The following is a 13,457-nucleotide window of genomic DNA, read 5'->3' as shown; positions in this document are numbered from 1 at the left end:
GAGCCACATCCCCAGCCCAGTAAAGCATTTTTTATGAAAGGACATTATCAAATGAAATATTTCAAGTTTGCATCAAATGCACGTTTTATTAAGTTAGCATGAATTTCCCTTTAACAGGATTTCTCATTATTATTTGACAAAAAAAAAATAATGATGAAATGAGAATTAAAACAACAGCCAAGTTCAACCACCAAATATCTAGAACTGTAAATAGTGACAAAGTTGAGACAATCCTTGATTCTAATTAGTAAGCTTCAACTTCATTTAAGGCAGATTTTTAAAATTAAAAGAAAATGCAAGACTTTTTAAGGCAGATTTTTAAAATATTTTTCTCAGTGCATAAAATCAAACAAAGTTACAAACCCCAATATAGTATTTGTGATGATATCTTCAAAACGAGCAGAACACTTGGAAAGACAGCATGATAGACTTATTTTTTGGCACTGGTGATTGAACCCAAGAGTGGTCTACCACTAAGCTACATCCCCAGTGCTAAATTGCTAAGACTGGTCTAGAATTCACAATCCTGCCTCAGCCTCCTGAGTAGCTGAGATTAGGCATGTGCCACTGTGCCTGGCCCTTCAAATATTTTTAAAAATTGTTGGCACAATTCCTTCATTGTTCCAGAGTATTAAAGAGTTTTATTTGCATATGGTTCTGCAAAAGAAAAGATGGCTTTCACAGTTATTGAAAAATGAACTCTTTTAACATGAATAGAAATGGTACATGTGGCTGGGTGCAGGCGCACATGCCTGAAATCTCAGCTGCTTGGGAGGTGGAGTCAGGACGATCACAAGTTCAAGGCCAGTCTGGGTAACTTAAGGAGCTCTTGTCTCAAAATAAAAAATAATTTTTAAAAAGGGCTGGTGATGTAGCTCAGTGGCAATGTGCCACTGGGTTCAATCTCCAGTACTGAAAAAAAAAAAAAAGGAATGTGTAATTTTTTTTATATTTATCTTTTTAGTTTTAGGTGGACACAATATCTTTATTTTATTTTTATGTGGTGTTGAGGATCGAACCCAGAGCCCCCGCATGCCAGGCGAGCACTTTACCACTTGAGCCACATTCCCAGCCCCAACATGTGTAATTTTTAATGCTGACTCAACTGATAAGTTAAAATGTATAATTCTTCATGATAATGCTATTCTTAATCTGCACTACTACAGAACCTTCTAGAGTCATGCTTTTCATATGATTGAAATTCAGTATAGAGCTTAAGACTATCCCCAAACAGCATAGATACTGCAATTGTTTATCTCCTCTACTGTATGCAAAATGGCAAGATGTGTATGTGTGTGTATGGTGGTGCTAAAATTTAACCTGATGTGCAGTGGATTCAATCTAGTTATTAAACTGGAAAGAGTTTTATTAGTCAATATTTAATAAGATGTAAAAATAATAGTGGAATTATGAATGATAGGGCCAGCAGATATAAAGAAAAACATAACAAAACTATTAAAATATCCTTAAGGGTCACTAACCCAGTGTTAATTCTGTGTGCCACCTCTATAAATAACTCCACTATATTTCATGGAAGTGTTTAGGGGAAGGTTGTTAAATTTATTAAAGAGAACATATTAAATACCCAAAACAGGAGCTGAGCAAAACCAAGGTTAGCCTCAGTACACACGCAGCAACACAACAAAAATATCACGCAGAAAAATAGAACTCGACCAGGTGCTCAGTCTCTATCATAAAATGAAAGTACAGCCAAAATAAACCTCTTTAGATTCAGTAGGTAAAAGCTATGGTATGATTGAGGAAATAGCCATGAGCTCTTCCTTCACACATTGGGCATCTTTATCATGAAAGTTTTCTTGGAAGAGGTAGAGTCACATGCTGTATCCAAAGAGACTCTCCTGCCCTCAAAGATCCAGCAAGCAAGCTGAAGTGTTGTTTTCATTTCGTGACTTTAAGAGCAGAGTGAACCTTGTTCTTGTGACAAATGTGTTCCTTGAGTCATACAAACTCAGGATTTTTAGGTATGAAATAATGAGCTTGCTATTTAAAGAAAACATGAAACAGAACTGGATATGTGGCTCAGTGACAGAGTGGCCCTGGGTTCTATCCCCAGCACTGCAAAAAAAGGAAAGAAAAGAAAGGAATTATTTTTTGAATGAAACTATTTTTAAAAACCCTAACACACACACACACACACACACACACAAGGACTGAAGAGGAATGCTTGCCTAGTTGGGGTTCAATTCCCAGCACCACAATAAATAAATACTGAAAATCTGGACATGTTTTGTTCAAGTCAGAGCTAACCATACCCTCATGTTGAAACATACTAATATTCATTGTTTGTACTGAGGGAACATAATGAAAAGTATTAAGCAGAGTGAATAAACTCAGAAATGACAGCCACATTTTTCTCATTGAAAAGCAATCTCATTTAGCAAGCAATCTCATTTTCAAATATGATATTTGGGATTTAAAGTTAGTATATTTAATGGAGGTTATTGATATTTTTATTGAACTTAAATGTACATTTTTTCCTCAGGGAGAATAAAAACACAATATAATTCAGTAAGCCAAACATATCCAGGACTTCAAGACTTTTTGTTATAGAAAGTGAGACCGAAAAGCAGTCACCAAGCTCACCTGTTTGTTCATGGTATTGTTTCAACATATTGAAGGAGACATTATTGGTCTCCTTTATTAGTCTCCTTCAGTGTGACTGAAATAAAATTAGGGATATTGTTACATTATTTTCCAGAAGAGAAATGATAAATATCAGAGACATTTTTTAAAATCAAATAATGGTGTACTTTTTGAAATCCTGACTCAATAAATGACCTCAATTTCATGCTCAAAAGAGGTGAATGAATTATTACAGCTTAGTCCTTAATCCATACTAGTGAATGATCACAAGAAAATAAATTTTATCATTTTAGAGTAAGATTAAGAAAAATTTTCCATTGTTTCACAAAAAGAATGCATTATTATTATTAGTCAGCTTTCAATTACTGTGACAAAATACTTGAAATAAATAATTTAAAAGAGGAAAGGTTAATCTTGGAAGGATAAAAGTTTAATTTTGGTTCATGTGTTTAGAAATTTTAGTCCCTGTTTCTTTGAGCCCATGACAAGACAGAACATCGTGACCAGGAGCATATTATAGAGCAAAACTGCTCATCTCATGAAAGCTGGGAAGCAAAAAGAGAGAGAGAGAGAGAAAGTGGCAAGGGTCCCAATACCTCCTTCAAGAGTAATGTCCACAATAACATTCTTCTTTCAAGAGGCCCCACCTCCTAAAAGTTCCACCATCTTCCAGTAGTGTCACCAGCTGCCACACACAGCCTTTGGCAGACATTTAAGGTCCAAACCATGATACATACTATTACTGTTCACAATTACCTATTTGTGTTGGTAAGCATTTTTCAACCATTAAAACTGAATAAAGCAAAGGAAAGAAGGAGGCAGGCTCATGAACACATGCACATAGTATATTGTCCTCGTATGTTTTTCTGGACTGCAATAAACGTAAAAGCAGAGAAGCATCCCTATGCAACCAGTAAAATCTTGCCTGATTCCTTTTTTCTTTTTTTTTTTTTTTTTGGTATTGCTCATTTGGAGAACTTTCTTCTAGGCTGCATTGAAGTCTTAGTAAAGTAATATTAGCCTTTTGTTTTTAGTTCTTTATATGTAATAAGAGCAAATTTTGTCCTACAAAACTTTTTATTCTGTTGTGTAGTGGGAGGAGGAATATAATATATTGCTATGTAAAAGGTACTTTTTTATTAGGAGGTCTGATTTTTTTAGTAAGTTCAAAAGTATCATTTAGTGCCTTCCCTCCTCCCACATCAGCCCCTATAAAAAGCAACTCCAGATGGGCAAGGATTTGATCTGTCTTATTCATCACCAAATCTCTAGTAGCACCCAAAAAAGTGCCAAATAAATATAACTATTTTTTTCAGCAAATAGATATTTGATGAATAAATGAAGGAACTAACCAAATTGAAAGGGAAAATTCAATGGTACGTAATTACCTCTTGTCCATGTTATCAAGGCATCTTTCTATCCCTTTTGGGGCCATTGCCAAGGTCATTTTCCATAAGGGCCTATGAGTTGCTAAGAACTTGGAAAGACTCCCGATTCCATCTGGTTGGAAGTGGCCTGTGTATGACCTTGAGTTCTAGGTCAATGCAGCCCTGGTTGGGAGTGACTGAGGGCAGCCGGAGGAATGTAAGCGGGACCAACTGCAGGAGTGTGCAATGAAACCGTCACTTTTCACACTTAGTAGAGTTCAGTTGTGCCCTTGAAAGCCTGCTCGGTTCTTTCCGTGCTGTAAGAGAGAGAGCCTGGTCTCCATCCCTCATTTTATGAAGGTCAGATAAGATCAAAGGAAGGAACAGACACGAGAAATGGTTTCCAGGAGGGAGCAAAGTCAGGTCAACCCTAGTTTCTTCTTTATCAAATTTGGATACTATTCATAACATCATAGGGATGTTATAAAGATTGACTGAAATAATAAATGCGAAATGTGCCTGGCCCATAATATGCACTCACTCATAACTAAGTGTTGTTACTATTACCAGCAGAATGTGTAACGTTAGGAAACATTAACTGAAGATTTATTTCTTTGTGTGTCTTTAAACCCATTACTCTTTATCATTCTATCTTATTCCATACACATTGTTCTCAGACAGAGTAGATAAGGCTGACGATAAAAAAAATCTGTTGAATGTCTGAATGGATTTATTTTAAACCCATAGTAGAGACAACAGCTTGAAAGGCAAGACTTTCTTTTATTCACAAAGCTGTGCGTTTTGAAAAAGAACAAAACAAGTGTGTAGCGGTTTCCTCATTTTTTGGTATGGAGCCCAGCACCCCCATCCTGAACCAAGCACACCCACTATTAAGGCAATGTTTTTCAAACTGTGGGCTGAGAGCTACTCTTGGATCATAAAATTTATTTGTTGGGATAAACCCACATTAAAAGAAACAAGACATAACAGAACAGAAAATATCCGAGTACAGTGGCATGAGCCTGTAGTCTTAGCTACTTGGGAAGCTGATTTAGGAGGATCACCTGAGTCCAGAGGTTCAAGTCCAGCCTGGGCAACATAGCAAGACCCTGCCTTAAAAAAGAATAATTTAAAACATATCCGAGTATACTGCAAGGTATTGGTAAATACTGTTTCATAAAGCTGTTGTTTCATTTGTGCTACATGCACACACTCAGCCATGACTTAAAATGTGTTTTCTAGCCAGGCACAGTGGCGCAGGCCTGTAATCCCAGCACCTGGGGAGACTGAGACAGGAGGATCGAAAGTTCAAATCCAGCCTCAGCAAAAAGTGAAGCACTAAACAACAACAAAAAAAAATAGGGTTGGGAATATGGCTCAGTGGCCGAGTGCCCTTAAGTTCAGTCCCTCTGGTACACCCCCCCCACCCACACACACACACACACACACAAATGTGTTTTCTATCATGGTCACAGGTTTGTACATCAGCAGGGACTCTATAGCAGAGGACACATATGTCTGTCCTCTCAGAATGTACCAGGAAGAACCAAAGCTCCTGAGGGAACCTCTGTATCAAAGGTGAAAGAGTAGAGCAGCCAAGGCCTGTGTTGGCCATATCGCAATTGACCAAGTGAGAAGACCCACCCATTGTGGAAGCTGGTGTGGAGAGAACACCATGATGGATTGGCCACTGCTTTCCTCCCCCAATCAGCCTGGTGTACAAGTTCTGCACCACAACGCCTGTTCCTGGAAGCTACAGAGACTCAGAGACTACAGGGAAGAAGAAGAAAGGAACTCTCGATTAGCTGCCCATGAAAAAGAGCATGTTTTAAAGCAGAGTTGGCAGGATTCATCTTAAACTAGGAAGACCACAATTTCTGCAGCCATGCAGACGTTGGAAATTGTGTTAATGATCTGAGGTCAGGTCTAAAAAAGTAAAGTTACATCCTTGAACTTCAGGGCTGGGTCTGTATAAAATATCAACCCTGACATATTATTAATGAGGCCTTTGAATTTGGTGCTTTAAACGTCTTGAGCAATCTCCAAAAGGGTAGTTTCCGAAGAAGGGTTAGTACACAAGCCAGATGGGAATGGGGTCAGGAGAGAGTGGTCAGAATAAACTGTTCACTGGAGACACTGGCAAGGAGAGTGGGAATGGAAGAATATGGACAGCAGGCTTGAGGGAAAGTTCTGCTTATTTTAAATGGAAAAACACAAGAATTTATAGGGAAAAAAAAATTGTAGGCAGATGAAGAGGACTTACACAGAGCTATCCTTGGGTAAAAGCAGGAGCCAGTGTACATCAGATATGTTTTTAAAGTGAAAACTGATCGAATTAGTGAAGCCAGATTTAAAGATAGGTAGTTAGTGTAGTTAGGTAAATCTGGTCTAATGTCCAGTAAGATGAATAAAATGGAGGCCATTATTGAGAATGGAGTCCAGGAAAACAGAGCAGCACTTGGGGAAATTGAAATGTTAATGTTCCCAAGGCCCCAGCCCATCCTAAGGAACTGTTAGTGAAGTAGCTTCCAGCAAACAGGGAAAGGCTGATCAAAGCTGCCCCAGGCCCTTCCTGCCCAGATTACTCCTATCCCCCACCTTTTGGACCTTCCCACCCGCATTCTATCACTGCAAGATAACAGGAAACAAAGGACAGGAGTGTGGGAAAGCTGAAAGAAGAACTTAGCTATAAAAATGGGAAGACTTCCCCCTTCCACCTTTTGGGTCCCCGTCTTCCTCCGGGAGAAGTCTTTTCTGCTGTCCTTTAATAAAGCTTCTACTTTCCACTCTAAACTTGCCTCGGGGTGCTTCTCTGGTGTTATTCTTCAGCATTTGGGGAAGCAAGGACTCATCACAGGTGAACAGCCGTAACATCAGCAAAGGGAGGGTGATGTCACACATTGGTACTGGGACGCCTGCAGAAAGGAATATGGAATGGGAAGGAAGATATTTCTAAAGGTGTGAGTCTGAGCAGTGTTTGTCCTTGACTTCTGTCCCCTAGCACTACTCCTTCTTGGAGACCAACACCTGAGTACGGGGAAGGATGGGGACCCAGTGGAAGGATTTCAGAATCCCCCCTCCTAGGAGCCTCATTCAGTGTTATGGCTCAAATTCCTCTTCATTTGAACCAGTGGTGCTGACTTTTCCCTGGGCCCCTGTGTTCTGATCACTGTTCTCTTTGCTGACATATTTTTGTGTGTGCGTTCTCCACAATCATTTCTTGGTCCCAAGGAGCAGTTCTACACAAGAACTCAAATGGAGAGTTCAAATTTGAGGCAAAGGAACTTTGCTAAATGAGTCTCTCAAAACCTAACTTTCCTCAGGAAACAAGGGCTGTCTGTCTCATCCTGGCACTACTCATTCCTGCTCTCCCACTCCCTCCCGCTGTGTCAAAGGCATCTCTAAGAAGAAGCCATGACATCACATCCTTCGGGGTGGGTGGTTCTGGGTCAGCCAGTCTCACAGCCAGAGGCCTTGGGCCGCTGACCCAGGAGGAAGGGGGCAGCGGCCAGAGCTGGACACGCCCTGAGCTCACCCGCCTTTCCCAACTGGCCCATCTTCCAAGGCGGCTGTCAGAGGCCTCCAGGAAGTGGGCCATCTCAAGGGTGTCTCTGTGCCTGCAGGTCCCTCTCAGAGCTCCTTTAGAAACTACCAGACGTTGCAGGGATAAAGTGTCACCACTAGGTGGTGCTGAGACCTTGTTTGTTTCTGTAGGTGCTAAACTGATGGCAAAGACCAGACCCTCTACAGGGTGTGTGTGTGTGGGGGGGGGGGGTTCCCTAGGGAGGCAAAGGCAGAAGTTTAAGAAAAACCAATGCTAAATAACCTAAGTTTACAAAAACTGTTCCGTTAAAGGTGATTCTTTTTCTTGATGCCTAAAATGGAAGAAGCACAAAGCTAATAAGGAGCAGAATTCCCTTAATTCCTTTAGTTATTTTTAGCTCATCAGTTAGTTATTTGGCAAAGAAACTGAAGTGTCCGCCTGCTAACGTTTCTGGCTACAAAGAATGAATCGGAAATCAGGATATGTCAAGAGATTTGAACTCCTCTAAGAAGCTGATTCATACTCATTTTCATTCACAATCAGAATTTAATGAGCGCCTACCAGGTGCCACACCCTAGGTGAGGTGCTAGAGAGACAACTGTGAACAACACTGACATGGCCCCTGTACTCTCAAAGAACTAACACTTGAGAAAAATGCATAGACATAGAAAAAGTGTATACAATTTCTCCATAATGTACAATTCTGTATTTCCATGATGATACTCTTCCTTTGTCCAGCTCTCACATATAGATGCAGGGGATAACAAGATTCAACTAATCCACCAAAATTAGATGTCACAAAGATTTCCTGGAGGAGGGTTGCAGAATAATTTCTAGTACATGACCATTTACCATCAGGAGTTCCATGAAGAAATAATGCCATTAGATTTCCAACCTTCTCCATCTCATTCTTCTTTGGTCGTCAAAAGACCGGGACATACACCACAATTGGAGCTTCTCCTGGGGCAGAAATCTCTGTGAACACACTGAGGACCAGAGACTAAAGTATGTAATTGGAAAATAAGAAAGAAAAGTTCCAAAATTCAGGATTCCAAGAAGATTGTAGGGGGAAAAAAACTCAGAATATAAAGGTGTGGCATTTCTCAGCACTGCCAACTCTATTTCTCTAGCCAAGTCAAACATGACACAATGGTTTCCAAAAGTCCCGCGGGAGGAGGTCTATACTCCAGACTTAGTGTGGAAATCACGGTTGGAACTGGGAGATGTCTGACTTGAAGGGCAGGAGTATGGGGAACATTGTACCTGTGTGCAGGCCCATGAGTGCATGTGAGAACTAGTTAGGAAAAGGCTGTTCATGTGGAATCAAAGAACACCAGAAATGGAATTCTGGAATTACCTCTGCAGAAATTTAATCCTCTTCCCAATTGACAGCTGCGGAAATCAGTCTTACAAAGAAAAGTCTCTTCTTCCTTGAGATCCTAGAGTCACTGCAGATAAAACTAAGACTAGCACCTAATATTTTAACTCTCAGTTCACAACTCCAGTCTATTTTACCTGCTTTTAAAGAGTTATAGAGAAAGTCACTGTTTTTCTTATATGGATTTACTAGATTTTCCCTTATATATTATGGTGGTTGCATGATACTAAGTGGTCCCTCCCCCCGAAAAAAAAAAAAAGATATGGAAGTAATGACTGTGAGCTTATTTGGGAAAAGGGTCTTTTCAGGTATACTTAAGTTAGGGGTCTTTAGATTATCCTTGATTAACGTGGACCCCAAGTTCAATGTAGAGAAGGGAAATGGAGAAGGCAATGTGGAGACAAAAACTGGGATGTTGCATGTATTGGCCAGGGAACACCAAGGATTGCCAGCAGCTACCAGAATATAGGAGACAGGCATGAAATGAATCCCTCCTCAGTGTCTCCAGAAGGAACTAACCCTAATAGTACCTTGACTTTGAACTTCTAGTCTCCAGAACTAAAGGGAATAGATTTCTGTTGTTTTAAACCATGAAATTAGTGATATTTTATTATAGCAGCTATAAGAAACTCATACATGTGTATTTCTCAGCCCTTTCACTGTCTTCATTCCATCCCTTCCTCACCTTGGAATGAGAAATACATTCTTTTATCACAGAAGCAATCACAGTTATGTGAGGGCATCACTACTGGAAGGAGAAAGTTTGCTCACGGATGGTCCTCTTGGAAAATTGAAAATGTTGGACTCAGCCAGCCACTAACTGGAACCAGTCTCAAGAAGTCCTCTGGAAAGGGCTTTTAGATGCCCTAAATCTATCTTCAGTATGACCTCAAAGAAGAATCAATGGGAAAAGAAAACAAGAGGTTTCCGCCCCACACCAGAGTATGGTCACAACTGGCTTTTATCAGAATTGTGTTTTCTCTGGTAATAAGAGATGCTGTATCAGTGTGATCATTGCTGTATCAACCAGGTCTTTCAATGACTTTGAATGGTGCAGGGGATGTAAGTCATACCTCAAGTGAATATAAAATAGAAATGGAATTTTAAGTAATATTATAAGGAAAGTCTATTGCATAATGCGATGACTTTAAGAATATTTTTCCTTTTTATGTGGTTGTTGGCAAATATCTGGAATGGGAAACAGGACCATCCTTTTGGGAGGCTTTCTCTTTGTGTTTCTCAACACCAAAGAAATAAACACACAACTTTAATTTGTTCCCCCAAAGGAAGGAATAAAGAAACCCCACTCAAGACTAGTCAGAGTTGCTGGAAGATCCAGGAAAGAGTTTTTGTGGTTGGTTTGTTTGTGTGTTTGTTGTTTTTCGCAGTTTTCCAAGAAATCTAGTCGAGACAGTAGCTGCCTTTTGGGTAAAACATTCATCTCAAGGACCAAAGAAATTGATACATTTACTGAAACTGTCTCGTGTCCTGAGTACATCTCACTGTCTGAGCTCATAGCACCCTAAGGGCTGGGCTCCAAACCCAGCCCTTACTTAAAGAAGTTGATGATGTTGTTCGGAGGAAAAGCAAAACAGCTGATAGCAAATGTGGTTAGAATAATGTCATCTGGTAAATTCTGATTTAAATTCCAACTGAGATTTAAACATGTCAGATAATAATCCTAAAGTGCCAGGTGGACAAGAAGAGGCAATTTTCAGATTTATTGAATGGGCTAAAGTAGAAGAGAGGAGGTTTGGCGGCCGTTTTGTAGAAGGTAAAAATGAGAGGCCAGCATGGGGTTTGTTCCATACCTGATACCATAGCTTAGTGTCTTGAGTCCTGTAGAAAAGGGGCAGTGAGCAAAAACTATAGGATTGGTCTCTATGAAGGACTCTATAAGGCCCAAGGCAAAAAAAAAAAAGTCATTCTTATGTCCATGAGAGATTAATATGATGCAGATTGCTGGACAGAGGGGCCAAAACATAGCATTGCTCTGGCCGTAATGGATTGGAGGATTTGGCTTCTAGATTTAGTTGGCTTGGATATTGGAATTCTGATCACAGCAGCTAGAAAGAGGGACAATGGAGTCACCCTCTAGAGTCTTTGTTGACAGAAGACATTGGAATAGAAACCAGGCCACAAAAAAAGAGGAATGAGCCTAGGGGAACCTGAATATTGACTGTAATGACGTGGTCACCATTCATAAGGACAAGTGAGACATACTCTGGGTGGGACATTGGTTTTTTGGGGGGAAGGGAGGTACCAGGGAATGAACTAAGGGTCACTAGGCAACTGAGCCACATCCCCAGCCCCATTTTGTGTTTTATTTAGAGACAGGGCCTCACTGAGTTGCTTAGCGCCTCACTGTTGCTGAGGCTGGCTTTGAACACACCATCCTCCTGTCTCAGCCTCTCAAATGGCTGGGATTACAGGCATGTGCCACCGCATCCGGTCTGAGTGGGACATTGTTGAAATAAGTAGAAAACCCTAGTTGAACATGTGGCAAGAAGAGTCAAAACTTGTATTACTAAGACTAAGGTGATCCCCTTCCTGCCGCCGCCATACCTAAGAAACAGTAAGATTGAAATTGTATCTCATCTGTCGGGCTGTGGTTTTCCAAACGTGCTCCATAATAATCTAAGTGTTCTGAGAACCCAGGAATACAGTGAGATTGGTGGAGTATCTGATAGCAGGTTCTGGGCCTTTCACCACCAACTCAACCACCACAGTCATTATTTCATCTATTTTTCTTTTGGTAAGAGAGGTTTCACAATGAACAAAAAGACCTTCATAGTTTCATAAAAAGCTCTCAAACACCCCTGTTTTAGAGCTCCCTTGACTAAGCCCAGAGACTCATATATAGATTTTCAATGAATTACGTATGTATTTGTATACACAATCGAGGCAAAAGAGGATTTGAAGCTACGATAACTTTTTATTAATGGATGAAACCAGAGTAAGTGATTTATTTCTAAAATTGGTTGAAAACAACAAAGCAATTAAAATAGTAAAGTGTTGAGAATGCTGTTTTATTTCTTTTGCAAACACCAGAAATGAACAAACACAAATCTTAACATGGGACATTTATATTGATTCTATCAATTGGAAACAAGCAAAATAGTGAAAGATCGTGAATACGTTTGTTATTATCTATATTTCAAAGTTATTGCTGGTTGTGTGGGTCTGTTTAACAGTTGTTGACTAATTTTCCATAGCAAGAAAAAATAATGGCCAATTCATAAATTGTGTTTCTGTATGAATTTTGATTAGAAGATTATTGTTGCTTTCAAAAAGGATTTGAAAATATTAAAGTTTAATAGTAAATAAAAACTATGTGAATGTTAACAGTTTTGAATGTCCTAGCCTAACACTTCATAATACACCTATCAACAAGTATTTTCCTCCAGGCAAAAGGTCTCAATGAAAATAGCTTTGAAAGTAGAAGTACACCCCCAGGCATAACTAAAGACTTGGCTAATTGTTTTTCTCTATGGTAAGTTGATGGACCATTTGCAAAAACCTATGCATTTGTGTAACTATGTCTGACCAGATGGGCTTGCTCCAGGGCAGAGCATTCTTTTGAGGGCCAGTCAAAGCTAGCCAAACCAACATTTTTGAAAAAGGCCTTGTCATAAATCTATCAAATCTCCCTTGACTTGAGCTAGGCTATTAAGCAAAAAAAAAAAAAAAAAAAAATCTAGAATGTTCTTGGGAACTTTTCTTTGAAGACTTTGAAAGGTAGATAAAGTACTCTGAAAGCCTTCCCACTTGATAAGCTTTCTTTATTTTTGTTTAGCACAGGTCATAGCCATAAGGAACGACTCCAAAAGGGGGTTAGCATTACCGAAAATTCCAGATTACAGCCAATTGCACTAGCAACCCAGAGAAAGGAGATATCATGAATCAGAGCATATGGACCAGATGCAGCCCTTCCCTGTGCAGCCACAGTCAAGACCAAGGGACGTGGCACAACCGCCGTCTGTTTCCAAGCAGGCAAAGTGATCCAGGAGGGTCTGATCAGAAGAGGCCAAATGGGAATCCAGTTTCATGAGTTCTTGGCAGCAGCAGCGCTCGCTGTTAGGGGTAGACTGAAATGCTAACGGGAACCAGCCAGCTCCTTGTGAGGCGTGAGACTGGGATTGGGCCCAAGTCCTGGGAAACTGAACTGGCAGCAACCCTCTAGGCGGCTGGAACACAGGCGAGGCCTTCTCCATGCCAAGGATGAGGACAGAAGGGACCAAGCAGACAACCTGGCCACTCATGTGCCTGGCAGTCAGATTCAAGGCTGTGTTCACCATGCTCCAGCAAGAGGCAACAACAAAGGTCTTCACAGGCTAGTTTTGATGAGAGAGAGATGCAGCCTTCAGGCCAGGCTTCCATGGCCCATTCTGGGCTGCAGCAGGAGGGCAAAATAGAACAGGACCAGGGATGATTAAATGGCAATAGGTGATGATGGGCCTAGAAAATCCTGATTTTTAGCATGGCCACCTGAGACAGGGCAATTCACCGATAGGTGTACTTCTTGGAAGACCCCTACCAAAGTCCTTCATTCCACATGTGTATC

Source organism: Marmota monax, unplaced genomic scaffold (genome assembly GCF_021218885.2).
Source record: "Marmota monax isolate L192 unplaced genomic scaffold, Marmota_monax_Labrador192_F-V1.1 WCK01_AAM20220418_F8-fsc00105, whole genome shotgun sequence".
NCBI classification, from domain to species: Eukaryota; Metazoa; Chordata; class Mammalia; order Rodentia; family Sciuridae; genus Marmota; species Marmota monax.
This window is presented reverse-complemented; position numbering follows the sequence as displayed.